The sequence below is a fragment of the Myxocyprinus asiaticus genome, chromosome 30, assembly GCF_019703515.2.
Source record: "Myxocyprinus asiaticus isolate MX2 ecotype Aquarium Trade chromosome 30, UBuf_Myxa_2, whole genome shotgun sequence".
In the NCBI taxonomy this organism is placed as follows: domain Eukaryota; kingdom Metazoa; phylum Chordata; class Actinopteri; order Cypriniformes; family Catostomidae; genus Myxocyprinus; species Myxocyprinus asiaticus.
In genome coordinates, this window is record NC_059373.1 from 3,788,865 (window position 1) to 3,804,606 (window position 15,742).

General features: G+C 39.4%; 1 pseudogene; it reads left to right on the forward strand.

The window, feature by feature from the left end:
* The first annotated feature begins 570 nt into the window (after positions 1–570).
* LOC127421619 (protein HGH1 homolog) lies at positions 571–7,824 on the forward strand (annotated as a pseudogene).
* Positions 7,825–15,742: the final 7,918 nt, after the last annotated feature.

A 15,742-nucleotide genomic window follows, 5' to 3' on the forward strand; every position in this document is an offset into this window, starting at 1 on the left:
ATGCATTTCAATACTACGATTTTTTTGATGTAGTATATATTTTTGTTAATCCTTTGTCTTTACAGCATGACAAATAATGATGATGATTTTGCAATCATGATTCTGTTCCATATGATGACAACTGTACCATCACAATAAGCCGTGACCTGTTACTGTGATGGTACCATGGTACATTGATGGTAATAGCATGCTATATTTTATATATTCCTTGATACTTTATGATGACAATATTCATTATTCATTGGCATTTACATGGTACTTGAATAATACCATGGTACTCTCTTGGGGCATTCACAAAAACAATATATTACCATGATAACATGTCCCCCAAACAAAAACATGATATTGTCATAAAGCATATTGCATGTCCAAAAACATGATATTTAATGAATGTAGTTAAAGACTAATCTTACTAACATCTCATTGCATATTAAAACCAACAGTGTGCATTCATAGCTATCTGAGATCATAAGCATATACTTGTGCCATTAAATCTTTTACTTTTAAATATTCAAATTAAATAAAAGAAAAATAGATTTTATCTCTAGACAGACTAACCCAAGAGTCAAGATGCTTAGTGACAGTGAAGCCAAAGACCTGCGGTCATTTCTCAAACTCCAGATGAGACCTGATGTCAAAGGTCAAGCCATGGAATACCTCCTGGGACTCAGGGGAAACCGGGACGGGTGCCGCTACCTGCGATCCAAGCTAGAATTCCTGAAAGCCCTGGTGACTCTCACCAGTGACCCCTCCATTGCCGTGGTCAAGGACTGTTACCATGCCCTGATTAACCTATCGGCAGACGAGACCCTTCACCAGCCTTTGGTCAAGGAGACGGATATACTGCCCACCCTGTTCCGGAACCTACTGGACCCGGAGTATGTGTTTGCAGATCGAATCTGTACTATCCTCAGTAACCTGACCCGACACGAGAGGACCTGCAGAGATGTGTTCAGGTTTCTACAGGAACAGAATATCGGACTGGCGAAGGTAGTTGAGATCTTCTGCACAGAAGGTTTCAATCAAAAAGCATCACTTCATTATCTGGGACCCCTGCTGTCCAATCTGACACAGCTGCCTGAGACAAGACACTTTTTTCTGGACAAGCAGAGGTGAGCTGCTTGGGAAAGAATATGTGGTGACCAGACAATTACAATAAAATAACAGATGGTAATACCATGGAATACCATTGAATGATTACCATATTCATATACCATGGTATTTGTATAGATATATAGATATTTTGAAGAATGCAATGGTATTATGGTACTTGAAATGTCCCTAAAACATGGTATTACCATGGTACATGTCCAAAACTCATGGTATTACCATGGTACATTTCCCAAAAACAAGGTATTACAATGGTACATGTCCCAAAAACATGGTATTATCATAGTTCATATTCAAAAACATGGTATTACCACAGTACATGTCCCAAAAACATAGGATTACCATGGTACATGTCCAAAAATCATGGTATTATAATGGTACATGTCCCAAAAACATGGTATTACCATAGTTTATATTCAAAAACATGGTATTACCACGGTACATGTCCCAAAAACATGGGATTACCATGGTACATGTCCAAAAATCATGGTATTACAATGGTACGTGTCCCAAAAACATGGTATTACCATAGTTTATATTCAAAAACATGTTATTACCATGGTATATGTCCCAAAAACATGGGATTACCATGGTGCATGTTCCAAAAACTTGTTATTACCATGGTGCATGTCCCAAAAACATGTTATTACCATGGTACATGTCCTAAAATCATGGTATTACCATATTTCATATTCAAAAACATGGTATTACCATGGTACGTCCCATAAACATGGTATTACCATAGTTCATATTCAAAAACATGGGATTACCATGGTGCATGTCCCAAAAACATGGTATTACCATGGTACATGTCCAAAAATCTTGGTATTACCATAGTTCATATTCAAAAACATGGGATTACCGTGGTGCATGTCCCAAAAACATGGGATTACCATGGTGCATGTCCCAAAAACATGGGATTACCATGGTACATATCCAAAAATCATGGTATTACCATAGTTTATATTCAAAAACATGGAATTACCATGGTGCATGTCCCAAAAACATGGGATTACCATGGTACATGTCCAAAAATCATGGTTTTACAACGGTACATGTCCCAAAAACGTGGTATTACCAAAATTCATATTCAGAAACATGGTATTATCATGGAACATGTCCCAAAAACATGGGATTACCATGTTACGCGTCCCAAAAACATGGGATTACCATGGCACTTGTCCAAAAATCATGGTATTACAATGGTACATGTCCCAAAAACATGGGATTACCATGGCACCAGGTTAAAACACAATAGTATTACTGTGGTACGTGTCCCAAAACATCATATTACCATAGTACAAGTAATTTAAAAAAAAAACATGGTATTACCAAAGGATGTGTCCAAAAAAAAAAAAAAAAAAACATTTTTTCCATGGTAAAAACTGTCATTACCATGTTAAATATCCAAAAAACATGGGATTAACAAGGTATGTGTCCAAAAAATATTACAACGGTAACTGTCCAAAAAACATAGCTTCATTTTAAGTTGTTTCTTTGTTCACAAACTGTTAAAATGCAGTTGTCGCTCAGAAATTGTTGTTTCGACTACGGTAAGAGTTAAAAACATTAGAGCCCTTTCCCTGTAAACCTGCACCTCAGTTAGCAGACTTCAAGCTGTGCACTTACATCATGTAATTTGCAGTGTATTTAAGTGTCATTAAATTTGCCTTTTTCCATTCAGCCCATCGTGAGTGGTTGCTCAGTGATGCAGTGGATATTTTACTGTATCTTTTATTGCCATTGACTGGACCAGAAGAGCTCTCAGAGGAAGAAAATGAAGGTTAAACTTTTATTTATTTATTTATTTTAGATTTAATCAGTTTTTTGTTTTGAGTGGAGAAAAGGCCTAACCACTGGTAAACTAACTACCATGGAAGCAAAATATTCTGTCGAGTACTTTCATGTCTCTGTCCAGTAGAGTCCGCTGTTTATTCATTTGATGGATAAACACCAAAAATGTATTCTTTTACTCATGTGTGACAAAGAAATATTGCCATGGAATGAATATGGAATGAGTGGAAAACTGGAGCTGCTATTACAGCGGAAAGTTGTGCATTTGTTTGATCTATGTTGATAGTTTGTGGTTTCTTAAAAGCTGTTTGAAATTACATATAAAGTTATATTTTTCATTTTATGGACAATGCTCCTTACAATGAATAATAAGCAGATACATTAAAAAGGAAAGAATGAGACCTTCATGAAATCTCCTCATGGTCTCTATTGGAGGTCGACTGATAGTGGATTTTGCCGATACCGATAACTAAGGTGGTGAGAGAGGCCGATATTCGATAAATCTGCAAATTTTTATTTATTCATTGCATGTAAAATATATATATATATATTCTTTCTTTAAAAATGACAGGCACTGGCATTGAGGCTACAAGAGTCCAAAATGAATAAATTCCCAGATGCAGTCTATTGTTTAACCAAAATCCCAATAATAACCAGAAAATGATTTGGTGCAGAATGCTGGACTTTTAGCTATAAACAAGCCCGAAACAAACTCTTGTTTTGAAATGACGGAGACTTGGCCCCTTTACAATGCTCTGTATTTAAGTATTTACCAAATGTAGCTTTTTATAGCCTTTATATTCACCAGATGAAAGGTTTTGTGTATATTTCACCAGGTGAGGTTTAAAGAGGAATAAGATCTATTATTATTTACAAGATACGAAGTTGGAGACACTATGTATGTGCTGACGGGACAAGTTTCCATACAGTCACATTTTTCTTTGCATGCCCTCGCTTTAATTTAAAACACTTGATAATCTAATCAATAACCAATAGTTCCAAAAAGCAAATTAATTGGTAAAACCAATATATTTTCCTGCCTCTAGTCTCTATTACTAAGTATGCTTCAGTTCAGTTATTATGTAACATAAAGAATACTAATTTTCATCTGTATTGGTAGGTTTGCCAGTACATTTGCAGTATCTACCAGAGGACAAAAAGAGGGAAGAGGATCCCGATATCCGGAAGATGCTTCTAGAAACCCTGCTCCTCGTAAGAACATCTCAAATCTTTCAGAAATTGTGTTTTAAGTGTTCGATTTATAATCAGTGTAATTTTCCTCCTGTATGTTGTTTAGCTTACGGCTACTAAAGCGGGCCGACAGATTATGAAGAACAAGAATGTTTATCCCAACATGAGGGAGTTCCACAAATGGGAGAAGGATCCACAAATGGTTTCTGCCTGTGAGAAACTTGTCCAGGTAAAGTGTCACCTCATTAACATAAGATACTAATTTAAGATCTGTCAGTGACATCTGTGGTATAATATAATATTGATCACTTCAAAGAATAATTTCGATTCATACCACAGTATGTAAGAAAGAATGGAAAACACATTTACAGTAACTAAGTTTGGAATGGAAGTCTTGTTTACAATTGTCATGAAAATGCATACCCTTTAACATGATATGCGTAAGGATAACAGGTAGCGATGTTATGTAACTCTCCGTAAAGCACTGTTTACATGGAGTTAACTCCACCCAATGAAATTTTATTAACACATAAGCAGACGCTCCTCTACCAAGAAAACTAGTCCCACCTCAAAACAATGATTTAGACAACTGTATAGATCAAATAAAAAAACTTTTATTTTAGTTAGTGCTTTGACAAAAATACAAGCTACATACAATATTTCTGCTTTTAAACCCTCTGGTATACTTGCCCCATAGACATCCATCGTAAGTGCATTACTGTAAACAAGTTGTTTGTCAGACTAAGGGATGAGTCGAAATTCTCTTCTGTGGTAATTAATAGCAGGCCACCAATTTAGGGATGCACCGATATGAACATTTTTGGCTGATACCGATTTTACCAAAAACCTATTTGGCTGATGCCAATACCAATATTTTGCCACTTATTTTTTGTCATCAGGTCACTGTTTTACTTAGGAATTTTGCTTTAAAAATGTACAAAGAGATACAAAAGGTTTTTTTTAGTTTTTTTTTTTTTTTTTTACTGTTCTAACAATAATAGTTCCACTAAACATGGACTGGATCTGTTGAACACATGACAGGCCAAAATTTTAAAGAGAGCCACAATGAAAGATAAATAGGTGCTTTATAGCATGATGTTTGATATGAAATAAGGTTATTTTGTGCTTCTAAAACATTTTTGCACTTTTGCAGTTCAAAACAACAGATCTCAGATTTTACATGCATGCATATGTTGAGCAATTTCACGGAAATGTTAACCACATCATGGAAAAAAATAAAAAGGAACAAAATTTTTAAATTCTGTATTATAGTGGTAAAAAGGATATTGGATAATGCTGTCCAGACCACTAGAGGGGGCTGCTTGCTCACACATCACTGACTGAAACGCTGAATGTACCCATTGGAAAAAGGTGCCTGGAATTGTTCCTGGCAGGTAGCAGATACCCTAACCCCACCCCCATCCCTAATCCTAACCATATGGTAGAGGCCTTCTCTCCCATGGGACTACCGTGGGACCCCACAAGTTTTGATTGCTGATTGCTGAGTGCGGTGCGGTGCGGACGGGAAGACACTGATGTGTGAGAAGCGGGAGAAAGAAATGACCCGTTCCCTATATGCATTTTACGCAGTCTGCGTAGGGCACCAACTCCCTAGGGGGGAACCATCATGCACTAGGGTGGCACCAGAAACTCCACCGGCTGCCCTTACTCGCACGTTATACGTTATTCAAGAACCCAATAGTGGTCGCATAACACGGACGATCACTCGCGCTCGCACTTTCGCACCGCGCCTGAGGCAAAATGTCTGAGCAATTAATGTTTTTTTACAGGTGGGAATTGGAAAAAAATAGCCCATGATGAGTGGGCAGGAGTGGGACTGAAAAATCTGCGTAGACCTCTACCTGCAGGCGTTGCGGACAGAATCGGGACAGAAAGTGAAACATTGAAACGATAGGAGCATGTCTGAAAAATTCATCCCCTATATGAGGCCAGGAAGGCTGAGTAGCCTGCCAGGAACAACTTCAGCCTCCTTGCTCCCATCGCGGCTGATGCAGACTATATTTTCAAACACAGCCTTTTAAGGTTTAGTAATCGTGCCATATTGAAATCGGCATATTACGATTTCTTCATTTATGATTAATTCAGTCAATTGTGCAGCATTAATGGACCCATACAAAAACCTAGAGTTCTGACAAACTAGCTGCAGATTTGCCACACATTATTTTCACATGCAAATGAGCTTGTGATTCGCTGCAGATATTTGCCAGAAGTTTGCAGCTCTTCACTGGTAGTGGTGAACCTGCAGCAAACCTTTGGCAACATTGGACAGTTTGCTGCAAGCTCATTTGCATGTGAAAATGATCAGTGGTGAATTAGTGGAAAGTTTGTGTCAATTTTGTCATGAACTCTCGATGAGGTCTTAGAAGTCAAAGTCTGCTGGTTTCAAAGCGTTTTGAATAATTTCCATCATCATGTAGCCTATAGGCTAGTGTCACTTTTACAACTGTCTCGTCCGTTTATGGCGGGGTTGTTTTTCTGGATTAACATGAGAATGAGAAAAAATAAAAATGTAATTATATGTTCTTAGGAGTACAAGCCCTTCTACATATTGTGGATATTATTATTTCTGTATTGTGCATTACAAAGTGTGCTACTAATTATAAATAAACTATCGGCTTTCATGGTTTTAATTTGGTCAATAATTGGCCGATGAATATGAGCCAATACATTGGTACATTCCTAGTTAAATTATATTTTAACCCAGAATATTCCTTTAAATCTGGATGATGTTTGGACGGGGGTCAAGCATTCGCTCACTATCTGTCGAATCAAATGATCCGAATTACTATTTGGGGACCTCTTGTAACAGTCCAATCAAAATCTCACTTTTCAAAACAATCAGGTGAATCAGTTTCCATCCAATGATATTATTGCATCTCGGTTACATCAGGCAAGATTTTTCTGTTGTGCTTTAGAAGACCCTAGAGATTAGATGAGCTCCAGCCTTCCGAAATTACTCCGGGAGTTTGGCTGAATAAACCAGGAGACACTAATTTGGTGGAAAAAGCCTGTTATTTGCAGTGTGGCAGGCATATATTTGGGTACAGTCCAATGGAAAAGATGCCACAGGGTCTCCTATTAAATCAAGATATCCTTTATAATGTCTGGGAGATCCCTTTTGAACTCATGGCCAAAAGCAATGGTTCGGCCATTTGCCTCAACCCAACCATTTTAATTAGTGTCAATAAAACAGCTAATATGCTCAGCTCAGAACGAGGCTGATATTTATCCAGTATTAATGTTTATTTTTTCGTAATACAGCAGTTTTTAACTAATGGGAGTTGTAACAGCTATCATGTTACTGCAAAGTTTTTCCATGTTGTTGGGTTTCTGAAATTGGCACTTGGAAATAATAGTAAAACTGCAGTGCGATTTTGTCTGGCATCTCATTAGCTAAAATACTGCATTGTTACGCTGTTATATACCAGACCAGAGAGGGCATGATATGTGACACTGACTGAATGTATTAAGGTTCATTAGGGTTTCGTGTGTCTTTGAAGAAGGTTTTGATTGGTGATGAGCCAGAAGCGGGAATGGAGAATCTGAAGGAGGTGGAGATTCTTCAGGACGTGGAAGAAAAACTGAAGGAACTGGATGCCAAAGAGCAGAAACAAATAGAAAAGGACACAGGAACTGTTAAAGCAGGAATCTGAGAAGAGTCAAAATGAAACCTGGATGATGACAACAAACCCAATAAACAGAACTTGACCTCAAACTATAAATAAACAGAACTTAAAGAAATAGTTCGCCCAAAAATGAAAATTGTGTCATTGTGTCATTTTTAGAAGAATATTTAATCTCTGTTGGTCCTCACAATGCAAGTGAATGGTGACCAGAACTTTGAAGCTCTAAAAAGGTCATAAAGGCAGTATAAAAGTAATCCATATGACTCCATTGATTTAATCCATGTCTTCAGAAGCGATATGATGGGTGTGGGTGAGAAACAGATCGATATTTAAGTCTTTTTTTTACTATAAATTCTTCCTGCCCAATAGGTGGCGATATGCAGAAAGAATGCAAATCACCAAAAACAAAATAAGAACAATGTGAAAGTGGAGATTTAGGTTAAAAAAAGGACTTATATTGATCTGTTTCTCACCGACATCTATCAAATTGCATCTGAAGACATGAATTTAACCACTGGAGACGTATTGATTACTTTTATGTTTCCTTTATGTAATTTTTGGAGCTACAAACATCTGATCACCATTCACTTGCATTGTATGGACCTACAGAGCTGAGATATTCTTCAGAAAAAAATTTTTCAAAAGAAAGTCATACACATCTGGGATGGCATGAGGGTGAGTAAATGAGACAAACTTGCCACAAATTTGCCACTCAATATTTTCACATGAAAATAAGCTTGTGATTCGCTGCAAATGTTTGCCAGAAGTTTGCAGATCTTCACCTGTAGTGGTGAACCTGCAGCAAACCTTTGACAACAATGGACAGTTTGCCGCAAGTTTGCTGCAAAGCTCATTTGCATGTGAAAATGATTAGTGGCGAATTTGCTGCAAATTTACCATGAATGTTCGATTTTTGTAAGGGCAGTGAGGCACTTACAATGGAAGTGAATGGGGCCTATTTTTGAATGTTAAAATTTTTCAAGAATATAACAACAAGACATAAACAATATGCATGTAAACATGATTTTAGTTTGATAAAATCACATAATAACCTTTTCTGTGTAAAGTTATAGCCAATTTTACAGCTTCATTGCCATGATGATGTAATGTCAACAAACCCTACAACCCTAAAATGACTGTAAAATTATGATGAACAGAAGAATTAATGTAAGTGCATTTATAAAATTATAAGCTTCACATTTCTGCCTTTAAACCCTTCCACTGTAAGTGCCTCACTTTTTTTTTAAAGAAAAGGAGAGACGAGTAGAAATACATTTTTGTGGTAATCAAATACTGTTGATTAAGCTTAACTTATATTGAACCCAGATATTCCTTTAAGGCCCAGTAAGCCTGTGCATTAAAGGGATAGTTCACCCAAAAATGAAAATTCTCTCATCGTTTACTCACCCATGATCTGACATCATGATATCCCAGGTGTGTAAGACTTTCTTTCTTCAGCAGAACACATTTGAAGAAAGATATATAAAATATCTTAGCTCTGTAGGTCCTTAAAATGCAAATGAATGGAGATTTCTCTTTTGAAGCTCCAAAAATCACATACGATTGCTTTTGGTGCAAAAAATATCAATATTTAAGTACATTTTAACTATAAACCATCACTTCCGATAAGCTTGATTATGCACGTTCAGGTTCACCTGGTCTCTTGTGTGACGTATTTGTGTTGGCATGTTCCGGACATAATCTCACATTTTTCTCTCGGTCGAGACATCCAGGATAAGCACGCAAACGCACCATTGTGAGTAAACAAACATTCAAATTCAGATCTAAACTAAACGAAGCTTCTATACAGCGTGCCTCCTACTCGCTGCTGCTCTTCCGGGTGTGTCGCACGTGCGTCAGTTCTCGCCTGAAAATGTCAACGTGATTATTTCACACCAAAAGCAATTGTGTCACTTTAGAAGACATTAATTTAACCACTGGAGTCGTATGGATGACGTTTATGCTAACTGTCTGTGATTTTTGGAGCTTCAAAAGAGAAATCTCCATCCACTTGCATTTTAAGGACCTACTGAGCTGAGATATTTTTCTACTTTTCTTTAAATGTGTTCTGCTGAAGAAAGAAAGTCATACACACTTGGGATATCATGAGGGTGAGTAAATGATGAGAAAATTTTCATTATTGGCTGTACTGTCCCTTTAATGTGGGCCTGCGCTCAACATTAACATCACTGCGAAATACCCATTCCAGATGGTTATTTTCGCTGCAAAGAATTGTTGTTGTGTCATATCTTATATGTGTTATACGATATCTTTATCTTTGATGACTACGATATTCAATAACTTTGAATGGAATGATGGCACTTCATTAATTTAATATATAAAATAAAGTTTTAGTAAAATTTTGTGTCCTCATTTTTTTAATTGTGTAGTACTAACCGTTTTCTGAAAGCAATATAGCACTTGAGGTAAATAGTATTCCGATGTGCAGCGTGCTACTGTACAATAAGGCTTCTTGTACCATATTACCAACCTTACCTGTACCTTATACGAACCTTCCAGTAGATCCTGAATTTTCCTGGGATAGTTTAAAATCTATTTATTTTTTATAACAGAGATTTTCTTGAGAGTGGTGAGGCCCATTTGATTGAAAGTCTTCTCAGCGAGTGTCATGTGATAACAGAGCCGTTAGCGACTGTTAGCAGGAGCCTGCAGTATTTTAACCCAGAATATTCCTGCATTTGAAATTTTAAACTTGGAAGAAGCGCAGGACATCACATCATTCTGTCAACGGCTGTTTTCTTTGGCATAAACACGGGTGAAAATTGCAGTTTGTCAGAGTATAGTGGTAAGTATAAACCCTGGAACACTTAATCGCTGTTCTCTCAACGGATGCATGATCTCCCTCAGGCAAGGCTTCTAGCAGTTGAAATGGGGATTATGTAGAGACATTTAACACTTAGCCTGTGATAGCCTAATATTCCTCAAGATATTGAATGGGGCTTGATTTGTAATCAAAAATCCTGCTTTACCCTTACAAAATATGCATATGGGAATCATAAGGAATTCTAGTTATGATTCCATTCAACTTAAATGTTGTTGTAATTTTTAGGAAGAAAGACTGAATCCCTCTTAATGTATTCACTCCCTTCAGTAGCCTGTTGTCATGTTATGAGCTAATTTCAGATTTCAGCTGAGCAATAATAACAAATCTGAAAGACATAGTGTAAAATTTTAAGCAATATTCCGGGTTCAGTAAAGTTAATAAAAGTTTAATACGAGTTAAGCTCAGTCAACATAAGTTGTTGCATAATGTTGATTACCACAAAAATTAAATTTGACTCTAGTTTTGCAGAAAAATAGAGTTTACAGTGAGACACTTATAATGGAAGTTTTTAAAAGCACTTTGTAATGGGGTAAAAGGGAAAGGAAGAGGTGAGAACTGGCTTGACAATATAAATAATCATTTAATGATTAACTTAAAGCAAAAGACATATAACACAAACACATACAGGGCAGCTGCCTGCAGCTTTCTCTCTCCCGAACTGCCGCCTCCGGCCACCTTTATCCCTTTCGTGGGCTTGATTAGCCTGATTAGGGTGCGTCATCACGGTCCCGCCCTCCTCCTTGCCACATTCCTCCCTCCTTTGCTTCAGGCTGGGGAGCCCCCGGCATGACGTACCCTGGCATGATGTACCCCCCCACCCCACACACACTTTCCCGGCAGGTCTTTCCCTGCCTTCTCGGACCTAGGAGGGAGACAAGGGGAGGGAAAAACAACAACAAAAAAAAAAAAGAGAGGGAAAGTCCAACACGGAGCGACAGCGGGAGAGAGAGATTGGAGAGAGAGAGAAAGAAAAAAACGTACTCACCGGTTCTCTGATATGCCGTAGCCTGGTCCTCGGTCACTCCTCCACCTTCTAGTGGATGACAGCTGCTCCTCCCCGGGTGGATCGGAGGCAGTCCTCCGGCCCCTGGTGGACAGAACGCCCTGCCGCGTTTTGGTGGATGGTAGGGGTCTCCTCCGCCCCTGGCAGCGGTGCTCCCGCTCCAGGTGGTCGGCAGTGAGCCCCTCCCCGCTCGCGGACGGCAGTCTTATCTTTGACCTGCCACGTTCTAGCAGCCGGTAGGGGTCTCCTCCGCCCCAGTGAGCAGCTCAACCGCTGCAGGCGGTTGGTAGGGAGCCCCTCCTCCCCTCGCGGTCGGTGGTCGTTCCTCCGCTTTCAGGCGGCTGGGCTCCTCAGTCCCCCGGCAGATGGCTGCGGCTGCTCCTTTGGGGTGGATGGTAGTGGCGACGATTCTACTATGGCACATCCCTCCTCCTTCCCGGGTTTCAGCACCAATGTAATGGGGTAAAAGGGAAAGGAGGAGGCGAGAACCGGCTTGACAATATAAATAATCATTTAACGATTAACTTAAAGCAAAAGACATATAACACAAATGCATACAGGGCAGCTGCCTGTAGCTCTCTCTCTCCCGAACTGCCACCTCCGGCCAACTTCATCCCTCTTGTGGGCTTGATTAGCCTGATTAGGGGCCGGGCGTGCATCATCACGGCCCAGCCCCGCTCTCCTCCTTGCCACACTTACTTTAATTCTTCTGCTAAAACTTGTTTATTATTTTAGCTGTAAAGTTGTTTAAACTGTAATTTTATTTATTTATTTTTTGCAGGATTACAGTGTTTACAGCATTGTCATAGCAATGAAGTTGTGACATTGGATATAACTTCACACAGATAAGTTTAGTAAGCGATTTTATCACACTAAAATCATGTTTACACATATATTGTTTACCTCTTGTGTCTATACTTTTAAAGCAGCAAGTATTTTAATGTTTATAGATAGGCCCATTTACTTCCATTGTAATTGACTCACTGTAACCCAGTTTTTTTTAAATATTTTTTTTTTAGAAAAGAGGGACGTCAATATTACATTTATGTGGTAATCAACATTATGCCACAAATGCTGTCGATTGAGCTTAACTTGTATTAAACCCAGAATATTTCTTTCAGTGTATTTAACCTAGTCTCAGAGAATGAATGTTACTATAACGAAATTTTTGCTAACTCACTATTACGTGCCGCGTTATACGTTTTGCGGCAGTTTCCTGGTGAAATGAACACTAGAGACACTATAACAACTGTCTGTTTTATTCACTTTCACACAAATCGCGACTACAATGGCTGAATATGACTTTATAAACACTTTTTCGCTCCATTAAGCCCAAAATATACTTCGGTCAGATGCGAAATGCAAATCTCATCATCAGCAGAGTTCTCAAGCACTGAACAAACGCAGCTCGATTTTCTAACCGCGCATTTTTGAACGCGCATGCACCTGGATTTATTTGTACTAATTGGTGGATGTAGACGGTGGCAACACTTACATTTGAGCCATTGTTGTATTGAAGAAGCACTAGAAGATGATGTAATCGCCGGTGAATAACATAGATGAAAATAAAAACATCAACAGTGGATGCATGTCAAGAACACGTGTGTGGGGAGGTCAGGAGATACCTGTGCTTGTATAACTCCAGTTTAAAGGAATATAAAGAGATCATTATGGTTCTTAACTCCTGATGAGAAATAGTCCGGTGTCTAATCAGAATCAGATATATTGCCAAGTATGCTTACACATACAAGGAATTTGTCTTGGTGACAGGAGCTTCCAGTATACAACTATACAAAAACAATACAAAAACAGCAGCAAGACATAGAAAATAATAAAAAATAAATAATAATAATTATACACATACGTACATACACACACAGACACACACATACATACATACACACATACACATACGTAGTGCAAATCTAATACAAATCTGTTATCTGTTATGTACAGTGCAAATACAATCTGTTACTTACATTGCAAATGTTTTTTTTTTGTTTTTTTGTTTTTTCAGAGGAATGAAATGGCAGAAGAGGTTGGATAAATATAAAAAGACTAAACTGTGTATTGCACATAGTTATTGCTCAGTGGGGCAGTTTAACTGTTCATGAGATGGATAGCCTGAGGGAAATAACTGTTCCTGTGCCTGACGGTTCTGGTGCTCAGAGCTCTGAAGCGTGGGCCAGAGGGCAACGGTTCAAAAAGGTAGTGGGCAGGGTGAGTGGGGTCCAGAGTGATTTTTCCAGCCTTTTTCCTCAATCTGGAAGTGTATAGTTCTTGAAGGGGGGGCAGGGGGCAACCAATAATCCTCTCAGCAGTCCGAACTGTCCTTTGTAGTCTTCTGATGTCTGATTTCATAGCTGAACCAAACCAGACAGTTATTGAAGTGCAGAGGACAGACTCAATGACTGCTGAGTAGAACTGTATCAGCAGCGCCTGTGGCAGGTTGAACTTCCTCAGCTGGCGAAGGAAGTACAAACTCTGCTGGGCCTTTTTCACAGTGGAGTCAATGTGGGTCTCCCACTTCAGGTCCTGTGAGATGGTAGTGTCCAGGAACCTGAATGACTCAACTGCTGCCACAGTGGTGTTTAAAATGGTGTGGGGGGTCAGTGTTGGGGTGTTCCTCCTAAAGTCCACAATCATCTCCACCGTTTTGAGCGTGTTCAGCTCAAGGTTGTTTTGACTGCACCAGACAGCCAGCTGTTTAACTTCTCTTCTGTATGCAGACTCATCGTCATCTCGGATGACAGTGGTGTCGTCTGCAAAGTTCAGGAGCTTGACAGAGGGGTCCTTGGCAATGCAGTCATTGGTGTAGAGGGAGAAGAGTAGTGGAGAGAGCATACATCCCTGGGGGGCACCAGTGCTGATTGTACAGGTGCTGGAAATGAGTTTCCCCTGTCTCACAAGCTGCTGCCTGTCCGTCAGAAAGCTGGTAATCCACTGACAGATAGACATGGGAACAGAGAGTTGGTGTAATTTATTCTGGAGTATAGCTGGGATGATGGTGTTGAAAGCGGAACTGAAGTCCACAAAAAGGATCCTTGCATATGTCCCTGGTCTGTCCAGATGTTGCAGAATATGATGCAATCCCATGCTGACTGCATCATCCACAGACCTGTTTGCTCGATAAGCAAATTGAAGGGGATCTAGAAAGGGTCCAGTGATGTTTTTCAGATGTCAGGGCGACAGGTCTGTAGTCATTAAGTCCTGTGATTTTTGGTTTCTTTGGGACAGGAATAATGATTGAGCGTTTGAAGCAGCGTGGGACTTCACACTGCTCCAGTGATCTATTGAAGATCTGTGTGTAGATGGGGGCCAGCTGTTTAGTACAGGATCGAAGACACGCTGGTGAGACGCCATCTGGGTCTGAAGCTTTTCTCTTCTTTTTTCTCCACACTGATGCAGGATCGTTAGCTGAAAACTTGTTTTTCAGCTTCTCAGAGTATCTTCTTTTAGCCACTCTGATTTCCCTGTTCAGTGTGTTCCTGGCCTGATTGTACAAGACTTTATCCCCACCCCTGTAAGCATCCTCTTTGGCCTGACAAAGCTGCCTGAGCTCTTCTGTAAACCACGGTTTGTTGTTGTTGAACTTAAAATAAGTCCTAGTAGGAATGCACATATCCTCAAGGAAACTGATATATGATGTAACAGTATCTGTGAGCTCGTCCAGGTCGGTGGCTGCAGCCGCAAAAACACTCCGATCCGTGCAATCGAAGCAGGCTTGTAGTTCCCGCTCTGCTTAATTGGTCCATCTCTTTACAGTCCTTACTACTGGCTTGGTTGATTTTAATTTCTGCCTGTAGGTTGGAAGAAGATGAACCAGACAGTGATCAGATAGTCCCAAATCTGCTCTAGGGACAGAGCGACATGCATCCTTTATTGTTGTGTAGCAATGATCCAGTATGTTCCTGTCTCTGGTGGGGCATGTAATGTGCTGTTTGTATTTGGGCAGTTCACGTGTGAGATTTGCTTTGTTAAAATCCCCAAGAATAATAATAACTGAGTCCGGGTATTGTTGTTCTGTGTGTGTGATTTTGATCAGTCAGCTGTTGCAGCGCAGTGTTCACACACACGTTTGGCACAATATACACACTCACCAGATTAAATGCGGAAAACTCCCGCGGACAGTTAATAAAGAGCGCTTCCAAA